Source organism: Cervus canadensis, chromosome 10 (genome assembly GCF_019320065.1).
Source record: "Cervus canadensis isolate Bull #8, Minnesota chromosome 10, ASM1932006v1, whole genome shotgun sequence".
NCBI lineage: Eukaryota > Metazoa > Chordata > Mammalia > Artiodactyla > Cervidae > Cervus > Cervus canadensis.
In genome coordinates, this window is record NC_057395.1 from 58,620,008 (window position 1) to 58,626,007 (window position 6,000).

Genomic DNA, 6,000 nt, shown 5'->3' on the forward strand with positions numbered 1-6,000 from the left:
ATCGTCCACCTCTCACATCAACAACTGCAGTGACTTCCTTTTGGTCACCCTGTTCTTCTTGCCCCTGACGATCTGTTCACACAGGGTCACCACATCCATTAAATCCCACCACATCTTTAAAGCCCTCAGGAGCTCCCCATTACCCCTAGAAACTCATTACTAAAAGCCCGAAGAGTCCTATAGGACCTGGCCCCTACCTATCACTGTATCCTGTCCTGCTTTATTCTCTGACTTCTTCCGATGTATCATATATTCTATTTTCCTTGTCCCTCCACTAGATTATAAGCTCCCTGAAGCAGGGGGATTGTTTTCTTCACTCATGTACCCTGACAACCTGGTGGCACAGTGCCTGACACATAGTAGGTTCTCAAAAAATAACTGGTTGGATGAACATGTGAAATGGAAATATGACCTCCCCATCAACTGCCTCCGAAAGCAGGTTCCTATTCAGCCACAAGGGGGCATCATTCTAAAGGGCAATCATAGCTTCAGCTGCCAGGAAGGCAGAACAAAAAGCACAGTGGGGTGGGGGGAGCATGGTGTAAGGGAATGCCCCCAGCATTTCCCTGCCACCTGGGTTGGATTAGGAAGGTTATTAAGGGCCAATTACCTTCACAGTGAGCACCTGAGATCCTCAATGCCCATCTTAGTTCTTTAGCTTCTACTGATGACAATAGCAGCCGCCATAATTTAAACACTAACTTTGTGCCAGGTCTTATATGTACCTTACTTCATTTAGTTTGGTAACAACCTGAAGTTACCATAGTTAGCCCATTTTGTGGAGGAAGGTTCTGAAGCCTACCTAGCTCAGTGAAGGAATTTGGCTGAAGTCATATTCCAGGTAAAAGAACCAAGATTTGAATTCCCAGCCACCTGACTCCAAAACTACAGCTCTGGACCATTAGGATCTACTGCTGTGAAAAATGCAGGCCCAGGGACAGCAGTGGAAGGAACAGGTCCCCAGCTGGGATAGGTGGGGAGAGGGGCCGGGGAAATCAAGGAGGGCTTATCAGGAGAGGGCACCCTTGAGCTGGGCCGTGAAGGATGACCAGGGGTTGGTTCACTGACAAGGAGTTAAAGAGTTTTCCTTCCTCTAGAGACAAACCCAAAGGATGTGTGAAGGTATGGGGCAGGTAGATCTGGAATGACATTAGCCCAACTAACCCCTGGGCTCTGGGAAGGAGCCAGTGCCAGAGACTGTAGCTTGTCCCTACTGAGGGGCAACACTAAGTTCCCCTTTAGACCCATGGGATGAGAGAGGGCTGAGGAAACCAAGAATGGACTCCAGAGCCCTGGGGCTAACCCCTTCCTGATTCAACTCCCTCTGCTCTGCAGTTTCCCCATCTATAAAATTGGCTCTCAGCAGAATTTCTGTATTGTAGCAATTACCGTATTGCTAGGAACACTGTTTCCCAAACCTGTGAACTCATGGGCCCCCAGATTAGCCAGTGCTGTTGGTGTTGACAACTCTGCCTCCAGGGCAGGTTTGGGACACCTCAACTCCCCGAAGATGATGGAGTTTATCCAAAGATTTCAGACTGATGAGATGGCAAGTCAGCCCGCAACCTCCCTCCCCAGGCCAGGGATTTGTGCTTTTCTGGAAGATTTTCAACCAGGAACTTGGAGGGCAAGGCCCCAGTCAGCAGAGACACCAAAGGCTCTTAGCAGGTGGGATCACTTGACCCCATGGAGATGGGACAGCTTTCCTTCCAGGCAGGCCAAACAGGTCCCCAAATCCCCAGTGGCGGTCATAATTTAAGAGAGACTCTGGCCCCATATGAACACTCTCTGCTCACCAGCCAGATGACAGAGATCTAAAGTTGCAAGTGGTGGGGAAATTTGAGGTGAAGAGGGGTGAGAGTTATCACAAAGGCCAAACAATTATCTAAACCAATCCCTGAAGCCCCAAGAGCACAAGCAGAAGTGACCAAGAGACAAAGTGCCAGTGTCCAGAGCTGGTCTTGAATTTGAATATTACCATACTCCTTACTGGCTCGATCCTCTCTCTGAGCCTTAATAGCCTCATTGCTAACAGAAGACAATAATCATACCTGCCTCAGAAGGTTACTGTGAGAAATCAAATAACCTGTATAAGGCACACATGCATCAAGTGTTTGTTGTTACCTGAATCAGGGGAGAAACTAGATAAGCTGTGACCTCAGGCCTCCACTTGCTAACAGCGCTCAGGTTCACAAAAGCACCTGAGATTCTGAGCACAAGGAAATGGCATTTTCTAAAATTCAAGTCTCTTTGCAGAGTTAGGAGATTAAACAAGTGAGAGAATTCTAGCCCATGGTAGGTATCCATCAGTTAACAAGGATTGGTAGACACAAGCTCAGTGCCAGGCCCAAGGGTGCATGGTGGGGTTCCTTGAGGGTCACACCCCTATGCACAGTCTTCAGGGGAAAGAGTCAGTCACTAAAGGACACAGAGGAAGGTGAGGGGCAAGACAGACCTCAGGAGCTTGTCCCAGGCAGACGTGGCCTGTCAGGAAGTCAGAGAGCCTTTCTCAAGAGGACTTTGGAGCTGAAAGCTGGATGTTGTACAGTATTCATCCAAGTGGTCAGAGAGCTGATGAAGACTGTGCCAGGAAAAGGGAGCAGAAGGTGCAAAGGCCGGGAAGTCCCAAAGCATGTGGTTCATGCTAGGAGCCAAGTGAGGCATGTACACTTGAATGAATGAATCTCTTTGAACCAGTCTTTGTAATATCAGATTCTAAATGAATTTAACCAGATAGTTAAGTAAATTATGGCACATTCACACAGTGAATACAATGCAGTCATTTATACGGAATGAGTGCTCATGTATGAAAATGGATGCTCTCCAAGATACCTGATAAGTGATTTCCAAGAATAGGGCTTACATGTGCCAGGCACTGTTCTTAGCACTGCACAAGTATTAACCCATGATCCTCACCCCAACCCCATTAGGGAGAGAAGAAAGAAAAACACGGAGTATAGATTACAAAAAACAGGTTATTAACGTGTACAGTGCACATCATGAAGGAGAAATCAAGTAAAAATTAACTCAAAAGTGGCAAGTTAGAATTCTAGTTTATATAGCATCTTCAACAAGCATTCTAGTTTATATAGCACCTTCAACAAGGAACAATAAATCTGTAGAAAAACGACAGGACAAAGGAAAGCTTCTTAGGCTTCCAAAGATGGCAGATTGTGGGAAGGTAAATACAGGAGGAAACTAATAGAAGGTTTGTTTGTAGATTTCTCTGGTGTCATCTCTAGGTTGAAATGTCTGTCTCTAATAAAAGAATTTATGTCCTGCGTTTAGGGGTAGAAAAGGCGGAGGCTTTCTGCTTCTTGTTTTCAGTATAAAATAATTTTCATGTCAAAGAGGCACATTTTGGAATGACATACTGTGGTTTCCTTCACTTCCTCCCACATATAATAAATCTATATAAATATGTATTTGCTTGTATCTGTATAGACACCACAAACATACTGGAAAGGCACCCCAAATGCTAATTGTGGTGGTCAGATGGGTAAGAAGACTTCTGTCATACTATCTGGTTTTTTTTAACCTTGGAATTTTGAGCTGAGCACTTCCAGATGGACAAGCTGGATTTAGAAAAAGCAGAGGAACCAGAGATCAAATTGCCAACATCCGCTGGTTCATAGAAAAAGCAAGGGATTAAAAAAAAAAAAAAAAAACCCTGCTTCTTTGACTACACTGAAGCCTTTGACTATGTGGGTCACAACAAACTGTGAAAAATTCTGAAAGAGATGAGAACATCAGACACCATCTTACCTGTCTCCTGAGAAACTTGTATGCAGGACAAGAAGCAACAGTTAAAACTGGACATGGAACAACAAACTGGTTCCAAATTGGGAAAGGAGTACGTCAAAGCTGTATACTGTCACCCTGCTTATTTAACTTCTATGCAGAATACATCATGCAAAATGCAGGGTTGGATGAATCACAAGCTGGAATCAAGATTGCTGGGAGAAATATCAACAATCTCAGATATGCAGATGATATGACTTTACTGGCAGAAAGCAAAGAGGAACTAAAGAGCCTCTTGGTAAGGATGAAAGAGGGGAGTGAAGAAGTTGGCTTAAAATGGGATTCCCTGGTGGCTCAGATGGTGAAGAATCTGTCTGCAATGCAGGAGATCTGGCTTCTATTCCTGAGTTGAGAAGAGCCCTTGGAGAAGGGAATGGCTACCCACTCCAGGAGAATTCCATGGACGGAGGAGCCTAGTGGGCTACAGTCTGTGGGGTTGCAGTCGGACGTGACTGAGGACTAGGAACTAAAGAGCTTCTTGATGAGGATGAAAGAGTTGGCCTAAAACTCAACATTAAAAAAAAACAAAGATCATGGCATCCAGTCCCGTCATTTCATGGCAAATGAAGTGACAGGTTTTATTTTTTCAGGCTCCCAAATCACTGCAGATGGTGACAGCAACCACGAAATTAAAAGATGCTTGCTCCTAGGAAGAAAAGCTACAACAAACCTAAATAGTGTATTAAAAATCAGAGACATCACTTTGCTAACAAAGGTCTGTATAGTCAAAGTTATGGTCTTTCCAGTAGTCATGTACAGATGTGAGAGCTGAACCATAAAGAAGGCTGAGCACCAAAGAATTGATGCTTTTGAACAGTGGTGCTGGAGAAGACTCTAGAGAGTCCCTTGGACAGCAAGGAGATCAAACCAGTCAATCCTAAAGGAAATCAACCCTCAATATACATTGGGGAACTGATGCTGAAGCTCCAACACTTTGACCTCCTAATGCAAAGACCTGACTCATTGGAAAAGACCCTGATGCTGGGAAAGATTGAAGTTAGGAGGACAAGGGAGTGACAGAGGATGAGATGTTTGGATGACAGCACCATTTCAATGGACATGAGTTTGACCAAACTCTGGGAGATAGTGAAGAACAGGGAAGCCTGGCATGCTGCAGCCCAAGGCGGGGCGAAGAGTCAGACACAACTGAGTGACTGAAAAACAACAAAGTCTTAACAACACAGATCTCAGAGTGGTTACATTATGAACTTGCACTGTGAATTTCCCTTTGCCATACATTCAACAACTCATGTTTAAGCCTTTACTATGTGTCAGGCACTGTTCTGAAATCAGAGATCATTAAAGCCTTCCCATCAGAACTGGACATGGAACAACAGACTGGTTCCAAATAGGAAAAGGAGTACGTCAAGGCTGTATATTGTCACTCTGCTTATTTAACTTATATGCAGAGTACATCATGAGAAACGCTGGGCTGGAGGAAGCACAAGCTGGAATCAAGATTGCCGGGAGAAATATCAATAACCTTGGATATGCAGATGACACGACCCTTGTGGCAGAAAGTGAAGAAGAACTAAAGAGCCTCTTGATGAAAGTGAAAGAGGAGAGTGAAAAAGTTGGCTTAAAGCTCAACATTCAGAAAACTAAGATCACGGCATCCGGTCCGATCACTTCAAGGCAAATAGATGGGGAAACAGTGGAAACAGTGGCTGACTTTATTTTTCTGGGCTCCAAAGTCACTGCAGATGGTGATTGCAGCCATGAAGTTAAAAGACGCTTACTCCTTGGAAGGAAAGTTATGACCAACCTAGACAGCCTAGACAGATCCTGGAATGTGAAGTCAAGTGGGCTTTAGGAAGCATCACTACGAACAAAGCTAGTGAAGGTGATGGAATACCAGTTGAGCTATTTAAAATCCTGAAAGATGACGCTGTGAAAGTGCTGCACTCAATATGCCAACAAATTTGGAAAACTCAGCAGTGGCCACAGGACTGAAAAAGGTCAGTTTTCATTTCAATCCCAAAGAAAGGCGATGCCAAACAATGCTCAAATGCACAATTGCACTCATCTCACACGCCAGTAAAGTAATGCTTAAAATTCTCCAAGCCAGGCTTCAGCAATACATGAACTATGAACTTCCAGGTGTTCAAGCTGGTTTTAGAAAAGGCAGAGGAACCAGAGATCAAATTGCCAACATCCTCTGGATCATCGAAAAAGCAGGAGAGTTCCAGAAAAACATCT